A 10,496-nucleotide genomic window follows, 5' to 3' on the forward strand; every position below is an offset into this window, starting at 1 on the left:
GCTGGGCCTTGAGGCTTATGGATGGGAGTAAAAGGAGGATGCGGTGTTTGGAAAATCGAAAGCCTGAAGTCTGCCCTTGTTATCCTGAAGCACTGTGAAAAGAAAAATGTGCTAGAGGGAGACTAAGAGGACCTAAGTTCTCAATATCCCCACTTCCCTGCCCCAGAGGTGGCTCTTTATACCTGCACAGAATTTGCAAGGGTTTCTAGGTTTCCAGAAGCCCTTGAGGAGACTCAGAAGTGCCGAGAAGATAAAGAACTGGCAGGAAGCAGAAGACTGAGCAAAGGCACTGCCATGTACGGGGATTCTGAGGCCAGAGGCAACAGCTGGGGCCACCTACTGCTGTGCTGGGAGCCTCAGGTAGCTCACCAGGCCAGGAAAAAATGTTGACTCTGAGTAGAGACTGGTGGGAAACCTGAGAATACCACACAGGTCCACAGACACCATCTCCCTCTGTTGCCACAAGGTTACTTCAGCCACACCACCTATATTTACCCCAACTCTTATTAGAGAGGAGCTGGTGTTGGGAGAGGACAATTGGAAAGACTGCTTGAACAATTGCCTGAGCTGTCCAAGCAGAGACTGAGCTACCTAAAGACAGTGTGAAAATGGTTGGATCAGACTGGGCTTACTGAGATGGAGTGATATTTTCCTCTGCTACCCTGGGGGGTGAGAGGCTCATGTGGAAGATCACAGCAACTACAAAGACATAAAAGCATTCCCTTTCCTTTGTACGTCTGAATGCACAAGGAGCAATTTTGCAATCTTGCTTCCAGTGAATGAGTAGGCCTTTAGAAACTTATAATCATCTACTTATGTGCCTTTCTCTCCTAACAAAGAGTTCTTTGATTTAAGAGCTGTCTTATTTGTCTCTCTGTCCATAGTACCGAATACAGGGCAGGCACATAGTAGGTGCTTAACAGGCAGTTGCCAAATATTGAATGGATAAGCCCTTGCCTTAGTTCTTTTACAGGGGCTTCTCAAGCAGCTGGACAACTGGGGGTTGGGGAGGGGGGTGAGCAAGGGAGTGAGGCTACAGTTTATGGACACATATGAGGCACCCCTTGGGAATTCCCAGAAATAACCGGGGCTCACTTTGAGTGGGGACACTGATCCAATAGGCAATTGACTTACAGAAACATAAAGTAACAACCTCACACATGACACAGAGTGTTTATCTCAGCTGTCTTGGCTCACCTTATGTTATCCTTCCTTGTGTTCTTTGAGTTTTTTCCTCTGAGTGTGTCTGTCTCATGTAATTGTTGATGATGCTGGCTGTTTTATTTTTTTAAAGGGATATTCTGACTATTAATGTCACATTTCTTTAATGTCAAAAATATATTTATATGTGTTAGTCCACATGTCCAATTTTTGGATCAGAAAGTGTGGTTATTGTGGCCATTTCCTCATGAGCCTGCAAGCCTTTCTGGAGCAGGGAACGTAATTCTTCATTCCTCTGGGTCTCCCCATGGGGCCCAATTCTGAGTTCTGCATAACGAGGCAGCTCCAACAATGGTGTCAGCAAACTGCTTGACTGATGGCAGTCATCCCTTGCTCAGCCAAGGCCCACGGCCCTGCCTTTCCTGAGCTCTCTGACAGATTCATTTCTGAGGGCACTGTCCTCTTCTGAGCAGCGTAGCCCAGTTCTCTTGGCCCCTTCGCTGCACACAGTTGCTTCAGAATACTCCTTATTTGGAAACCCCTCTGGGGCTCTGGAATCGACTTCTCTCCCCTGCAACAGCGGCAGCCCTGGCTGCTGGTCCTCACACCTCTGCACTGAGCACCCAGACAGAGCCCCTGCAGCTCAAGATGGAGCACCTCAACACAAATTCACCACCAGCAGAAACTCAGAAGTATCTGTCTCTAGAATGGGAGGAAGGAGGAAGAAGCTAGTGATTTTAACCGAATCACCATCCGATGCAAACCTCTGTGACAGCAGGCCAAAACAATAAATAAACAAACAAACGAAAAAGGAGGCTAAGAAATTGTAAAACTGAACTCTGTCTTCCAAGAACTGAAGGTCTTGTAACAGTCACAGAGCAGCGGACTCACTGTGCAGCAAGAGACACTTACGGTAACCTTGTCTCACTTCTCCATTTTTTCCGATGAGGAAACCAAGGAGTAGCAGGGTTAAGTAATTTGCCCAAAGGTAAACGGCTATCTACTGATGGACCCTGGACTCCCAATGTTACTTAAAAACAAATGAACAAGCAAAAATCATTTAAAAATTACTTAATAGTAAAGGCAAGAAAAAATAACACACACATGAATGACATGTGAATAAGTACCATTTTAAGTAATTCTACTATTAGAAGTAAGAGTGTCCCCACCCACCTGGCCTGTTCCTCTGTCTCCAGGGAATAATGATAATACTACAAGAGAGGTTTAGAAACCACGCTTACTAATAATATCCCATCAGTGGTGGCTTTTATGTTTAGCATGCCTCCTCCTCCCCTTCATTCACTTCCTGCTATTAATTGAGTCGTATCTGTCTCCTCCACTAAATCCTGAATCATTATTGGTAGCAGAACGAGAAAAAGCCTTCCAACTAATGGCACCAAAATTCCTATGAGTGAGGAAATTTTCTTTAGCGAGAAAGTTACCTTGATATGCCATATGAAGTAGAAGGTAAGATCTTGAGCATTAAGAGTCAAGGAACACAAAGATAAATTGCTCCTCGTTAGAAATAAAGAGGAATTTGGGGGCAAGGAAAGTACAAAGAGAAGAGAGATGAAGACAGGAAGAGGGGATGGTGGGGAATTGAAGAAAATTTAAGAGCAGCTTGCATTGTTACACTGTATACCTCCCCTCCTTTGTCTTCTTCAAAACTTCAACTTGAAGAAAACTTCTTCTTCAAAACTTTACTACACTCAAATGCAGTATGTGTGTGTGCTTCTAGCCAATAAAATATGGCAAAGGTGATGGGATAGGCACCCTCTTGATTAGGTTACAACATGGAAGACATAAACCAGAGAGAGATTGTCTAGTGTACTACCATGGCATGAGAGGCCCCTGTGGCAAGGAACTGCTGGCCTCCTCTAGGAGCTGAGAGCAACTGTCAGTCAACAGCCAGCAAAGGAAAAAAAACAAAAAACAAAACAAAAAAAGGAACCTCAGCGCTACAACCACAAGGAACTGAATTCTTCCAACAACCATATGAGCTTGGAAGAGGCCCCCCGCCACCAGGCTTCAGAAAGCAACTTGGACAGCTGACACCTTAATTGAAGTCTGGTGAGAGACCCTGAGCAGCAGACCTATCTAAGCTGTGCGTGAACTCCTGACCCAAAGAAACTGTAAGAAAATAAATGTATTCTGCCAGGCATGGTGGTTCATGCCTGTAATCCCAGCACTTTGAGAGGCTGAGGCAGGTAGATGGCTGGAGCCCAGGAGTTGGAGACCAGCCTGGGTAACATGCAAAACCCTGTCTCCACAAAAAATACAAAAAATTAGCTGGGCATGATGGTGTGTGCCTGTAGTCCCAGTGACTCTGGAGGCTGAGGTGAGAGGATCCTTTGTGCCCAGGAGGTTGAGGCTCCAGTGAGCTGAGATTGTACCACTGCACTCCAACCTGGGTGACAGAGCCAGAACCTGTCTCAAATAATAATAATACATGTATGCTGTTTTAAGCGGCTAAATGTGCAGTACTTGTTATGTAGCATAGAAAATGAATACAATTAGCATGTGTGCATTTATACTGACAAAGAGGACTGAGTTCTAGGTTTGGTACAACATGGTATGGAAAAAGGACGGCATATGTAGAACTGTGAAATGAGCTCTAAACTGACTAATTCAGCTGAAGCAGGAGAACGGAGTCAGGGATGATCTTGAAAACCTAGGCCTTCAAAAATTTGAAGAAATATTGGTATCTTAATTTGGGTTTCCTCAGAGGCAAATCCTAAGTCAAGAAGTCAAATAGTTTATCCAAAAGGTAATTGCAGCAGAACCAGGTAGTATATTGGGGGAATGAAACTGGAAGGAAAGGAAGCCAGTAAAGGCTGCATATAAAGTAAATCACTATTGTGGGCAGCTACAGCTTATTCTTCCTGCGAGCCCTGGGTGGTAGTAAAGAATATGCCTCCTAGGGGATAGGGAGCTGGGGTATTTATCCACCAACTGCCATCAGATATGAGGTAAGGGGCTGCTTCTGAGGGGTAAGGAGAGGTTAATTTCTGAGGCTTCTTACCTCCCTGTTCTGTTTCTCTCTTTCTCTCTCTCTCTCTCTCTGTGTGTGTGTGTGTGTGTGTGTGTGTGTGTGAGAGAGAGAGAGAGAGACAGAGAGAGTACTACTCTGCATTTGACACTGTTAACCACTATATATATATATATATATATATATATATATATATATATTTGCTTATTTATTTCTTCCAACCCTATCTTACAAACAAGAAAACAAACTTCTGAGAGGTCAGCAGCTTGTTGAGGTCACATAGCTGTTAAATGGCAGAATTTGGATTAGATCCCAGACTGATCACCAAAAAAGCTTTTGACCAACCCCTAATGCACCAGTAGGAAGTCCTCCTCCTGGTATAAGCTTTTACTGTCCAGGACCTACTCCCTGACTAAGCTCTGGATATGAATCAGCCCTCTCTCCCCACTCCTTGGACCTGCTGGTATTGGTGAAGGTATTTTCTTTTTCTTTTCTTTTTTTTTTTTTGAGATAGAGTCTTGCTCTGTCACCCAGGCTGGAATGAATGCAGTGGCATGATCTCTGCTCACTGTAGCCTCCGCCTCCCAGGTTCGAGCACTTATCTGCCTCAGCCTCCTGAGTAGCCGGGACTACAGGTGCCCGCCATCACGCCTGGCCAATTTTTTTCGTATTTTTAGTAGAGATGAGGTTTCACCATCTTGGCCAGGCTGGTCTTGAACTCCTGACCTCATGATCCACCCACCTGGGCCTCCCAAAGTGCTGGGATTATAGGTGTGAGCCACCACGCCTGGCCTAGTGATGAAGGTATTTTCATTTTTATTTTTTGTTGTATAAATCTATATGCAAATGGTACTGGTGTTGTCTCTACCATAAGTTTGATTTCTCCTAAAGGATAGAGGACTCGGGAGGCAAACACCAGTCAGAGAATTTGTAGAGCTGCAGCACATTGCCTGGGAAACAACGAGTTTGTATGAGGCTTTGTGTTGAGAGGAGGCAGGCCCCAGCTCCTACAGCAACCTCTGAATAAGAGACAGATTAGCCAGCTCCCTTCGGAACAAAACAAGCTTTCTGTATGCCTGGACAGTGAGGAATGGCCCCCCTCCAAGAACCTTTTTTTTCTATTCGTTTTCTTTCTAAAGTTCTCCTAGGTGGTCCTACTCTGGGGGCCTCTGAAAAATATCAAATAGAAAGTAGAAATGGAGTCAAAAGGCACCTTCATCCTGAACATTGGTTTTGCTGGCTGCAGATTTCTGTAAACATGAAGAGTTACTCAGATGAAAAGGGTTCTGCAGAGATATGGTGTCTCCACAAGATGTGGAGTTTGTTGGGAGAAATACATGATCCCGGGGGTGGCATGGGGTCCTGGGTAAATTTTGGAAGGGCAGCAAGGAGGTGCTCCCATTTCTCTACTGAAAACAGGAGAACATCAAAGTCTTTTATACTGAGAGTAAATATTTGATTTTTGAATAGAATTCCGGCCCCCTCAGAAACTGAGAGGGACTCAGGCTTGTGTCCATGGTTGCTAAACGTGCTCTATTCAGCCACTCTCCAGAGGAACAAAGAGGAGAAATTAATTGGCATTAAAGGGCTGGAAAGATCCAGCTTTTGCTGACCTACTTAAGATGCAGCAAGGACATTCTGGAGAATGTCTCTGGAGATCTGTTCTTGTAAAGCTTCAGTGCTCAAATACAAACAGGTTGAAAAATCATGGGGAAGCCACAAATTACACCCCAACTCATGAAAGGCTTCATTGTTTCCCTTCTCCTAGATCCTCAGATGGTGTCGACCCACCAACCGTGTCAGGGGAAGGATTCGCCACCCTCTGCCGTTGTTCACCCTCCTACCAAAGAGGCGGGCTCAGAAATGGGAATCAGCTGGCTAGCATCTGATAATTGCCTACTGTGTGAAGAACACTCTATGTTCCAAACATTAATAAGAGTGGTGGGATGTGGAAGAGGAGGAAGGCGGCACATTCAAAAGTAATAGACGACAGGATCCCTGGATCCCTGTCTAGGAGCTGAAATATATTATAGCCGGGAAGGCTGCGCCTACATCTATAAGCAAGTATAATTGATAAAATATTTGCATTGCTCTTTACAAATTATCTTTTAGAGTATTTTTTATTTAACCTTCTAACAACACTGTGCAGTGGGATTTTTTTTTTTTCTTCATTTTTTCCAGGAGGATCGTGAAGCTTAGAGAGGTTAAATAACCTGCTCCAAGTCACACATTTTACAAGTTGGCACAGCCTAGACTTAACTGTGCTTCCTGTCTAGTGTTCATAATGCTGTACGCCTGAAAGAGGTTGCCTTTACATTTTACAAGTTGGCACAGCCTAGACTGAGCTGTGCTTCCTATCTAGTGTTCATAATGCTGTACCCCTGAAAGAGGTTGCCTTCAGTCAGGCCCAGAAGTAAAAACTAAGTAGGGAAAGGAGAGTTCTGAAACAAGATGTGAGAAAAGGGATCAGGCAGGTGACAGGACCGTCAAAAACAAAGCTTAGTCAGCAAGGGAAACAGAGCCCCCACTGGTTAGGCCAGGGACACTAAGAAGATAGATTTGTGATACACAGGATTCAACATGGGGAGGAACCACATTTCTTCAAAGAAGGCCCTAGCTAAGTTGTTAGCAGAGGTGGCTTGAAGACAGCCCCCAATTTTTCCCCTTGTTGCAGTACTTACAGGATTTGGCTTTGTCTAGTTTAAAGATTCTTGCCAAAGTCAGGCCTCCAAGATTCTGCATCTGGTTTGTTGCCCAGCAAACTAAGGAATGTGATTTGTCAAGATCATCTGGTTGTAAGTGCCTGAAGTTCAACTGGAGCTATCTGAAACAAACAGGGAAGAATTTCTTGCATTATGTAAGAAAATTTTTCAGGGAGCAGGAATAATTGGAAATAAGGCAGTATGCTGTATCTGTACTGCCAAATATAGTAGCCATTAATTAGCCCATGTGGCTAGTGGGACTGAGGAAATACATTATAAATTCCATTTAATTGTAATTAAACTTAACACACATATCTAGTGGTTAACATATTGGACAGTGCAGCTTGTCATGCAGGCAGGAGAAGAAGACTCTTGATGGAGCTAGTTAAAAAATAATCTTGGCAAAAGGCTGTGGCTTATGTCACATGCACAGCTCTGGATCAATCACTGTAGCAAGGAGACTAGAACACTATCCCAGGCTGGGCCATGTACTTAACCCCACAGTCACAGGTGGGGCCATTGCTAGAAAAAGTGGGAGAAGAGATGCTGGGAAGACAAATCAAAATCTTCTAAGGTTTTATGACTTCTATCTTGCTTCCTAAAAGATATATTAGCAAGCATTTACTGAAAGTCTATGATGTCTGATATATTTTACATGTGTAACATTACTTCTCACAAAACACAAACAAACCCTGAAGGGTCAATTAATATTACATATGTTACATATCTAGAAATAAAGACTCAGATAATGTGACTTCACCACAGACAGTGAATTGCAGAACTGGAGCATAAGCCCAAGTTGGTCTTTAAAACCCCTTTCTCCACTGTAATATGCTATCCCCAAAGATTTGGGATATAGAAAATGTGACTCTTAATAGTAGATAATTTAAACAATTACAGCAGAACACACACAAATGAATAACCTGGCTTTCTCCAAATAGTTATCTAGAGAGCCTTACTGCTTTTTTTAAAAAATAAAATTCTATTTTCATTTATTTTTATTGTGGTAAAATATACAAAATATACAGTTTATCATTTTAACTTTTTAAGGTATACATTTTAGTGGGATTTAGTACGTTCACACTGCTGTGCAGCCATCACACTATCTTCTCCAGAACTTTTTCCTCTTATTTTCTCTTTTAAGGCCTCATGTCTTACACCTTTTAGGGGTTACATTTTTAAAATTCCTTTTCAAAAATTGCTGTTAGAGCCGGCAAGCTATTTTTTTTTTTTTTTTTTTTTTGACACGGAATCTCACTCTGGAATGCAGTGGCGCAGTCTCGGCTCACTGCAAGCTCCGCCTCCGGGTTCACGCCATTCTCCTGCCTCAGCCTCCTGAGTAGCTGGGTCTACAGGCGCCCGCCACCATGCCCAAGCTAATTTTTTGTATTTTTAGTAGAGACGGGGTTTCACCATGTTAGCCAGGATGATCTCAATCTCCTGACCTTGTGACCCGCCCGCCTTGGCCTCCCAAAGTGCTGGGATTACAGGCGTGAGCCACCATGCCCAGCCCTGCAACCTATTTTTAAAGTATCTTTAATGATTAGAACTTTTATACTTCAAGAGATTTTTTTTTTTTTTAAAGTCAAGCATAGAGTGAATAATGTAAGTAACAAGGATAGATAAAATAATGTTGGCTAAAACTAGCTTCAAAGGAAAAGTCTCTCCTGACCAACATGGCGAAACCCTGACTCTACTTAACACAAAAAATTAGCTGGGCATGATGGCACACACCTGTAATCCCAGCTACTCGGGAGGCTGAGGCGGGAGAATCTCTTGAAGTTGGAGGCAGAGGTTGCAGTAAGCCAAGGTTGCATCACTGCACTTCAACCTGGGCGACAGAGAATTTGTCTCAAAAAAAAAAAGGAAAAGTCTCCTACCTTAGTCAAGCTTCTTTGGCTTTTAAGAATAGATATCCCAGTGAAGTACCATCAGACAAGAGGCATATTGCATGAATACATAAGACCTGGATCTGGAATTGGAGGGCTCAGTTTTGAGGCCACTCCAGGAACCAGTTTTTGTAGGTAGCTCTGATTCATTCTGCTTGTCTCTTTTAGTCTCCAATATTTACCAATGGACTCATCTCAGAGCTAGTTTATGGTCTACGTTACAAATCATATAAAACCTAATGCAAATTTGCATTAATAATAAATAACTTTATTGGCTCATGTATTTAGAAAGACTAGAGATGGGGTAGCATTGAGGTAATTCAGAGGCTCAACAGTGTCAACAGGGAATAGAAAGAAGGATTTATTTATTTATTTATTTATTTATTTATTTATTTATTTATTTCTGATAGAGTCTTGCTCTGTCACAGAGGGAGCAGACAGCCAACAAGCCCTTCCTTGGAAGATCTGGATAGTGCATCTCTCAACTATCCTAGATGAATATTTGGCAATATAGAGAGATGCTGAAATCCCTGTTAATTTTCTTTTAATCACACACCAAGAGTAAGGAGAAAAAGACTTCTGCATCCGTGGTAAAATTAGAGAATCTTTTGCAAAAAGTATACAGCAGATGCTGTTGAGAAAACTGGGCTTAACTGGAGCAATCTGCTATTGGTGCCATTTACAGTGAAATGCTACTGCAGAGACCTGGTCTGCACAGGCAAGCAGAAGGACTCCTCTAGTTATCCTAGTTAAAAAGGTTATTTTGAGAGGTGAATAAGGAGGAGGAAGAAAAAGGACAGTGCTATGGTCCATTTTCAGGAAATAGCCCAGAATATCAGTTAGCCCTAGAACACCCTGCTGAAACTTGGGAGAGGGGCTGAAAGTGGGCATGACTCAGCTGCCTGAGGCTTCATTCCCCAAAATCCAGTTCCCCTGAGAGTAGAGATAGGCAGGTTTCTCACTTCTATAGATGTTCTCCTTAGGCTATGCCCTGAGAACTGACATGTGACCAAGTTTTCTAATTTGTTACAGGTGTGGGTCAGCCAGCAACAAATAGGAAAGTAGTGACCAAAAATGCAAACTGCTCCCTCATGCTCATGAAACAATTGGTTCTGTATGGGGTGGACCGCTGCCAAGGACCCAATGACTCAGGGCTTTGTGCGGACATGTCCAGGGATCCCCCAGACACAGAAAAGGGATTATATCCAACTCTGATGAGGAGTGCTCTGGAGCAGGGCCTCAACACTTGGGTGCCAGCAGCATCCATTCTTTTAAGTTCCTGAGGAAGACAGACATTTCTAAGCAAACAGTTTCCTTGATGAGAAACCAACTCTGGTTATATAGAATATAAGCATTCCTGAAGAGGTCAGAAAAGGGGAACAGGGCCTTAGATGTGAATTCTCTGGACATATCAAGAATGTAGATTTTTGACTGGGTGTGGTGTCTCACAGTTGTAATCCTAGCACTTTAGGAGGCCAAGGTAGGCAGATCACCTGAGGTCAGGAGTTCAAGACCAGCCTGGCCAACATGGTGAAACCCCCGTCTCTACTAAAAATACAAAAATTAGCTGGGCATGGTGGCGGGTGCCTGTAATCCCAGCTACTGGAGAGGCTGAGGCAGGAGAATCACTTGAACTCAGAAGGTGGAGGTTGCAGTGAGCCAAGATAGTGCCACTGCACTCCAGCCTGGGTGACAGAGCAAGACTCTGTCTCAAAAAAGAAGAATGTAGATTATGAAACCACTGGCCCAGTTGCT

This window comes from Macaca mulatta, chromosome 14 (assembly GCF_049350105.2).
Source record: "Macaca mulatta isolate MMU2019108-1 chromosome 14, T2T-MMU8v2.0, whole genome shotgun sequence".
Classification (NCBI taxonomy): domain Eukaryota; kingdom Metazoa; phylum Chordata; class Mammalia; order Primates; family Cercopithecidae; genus Macaca; species Macaca mulatta.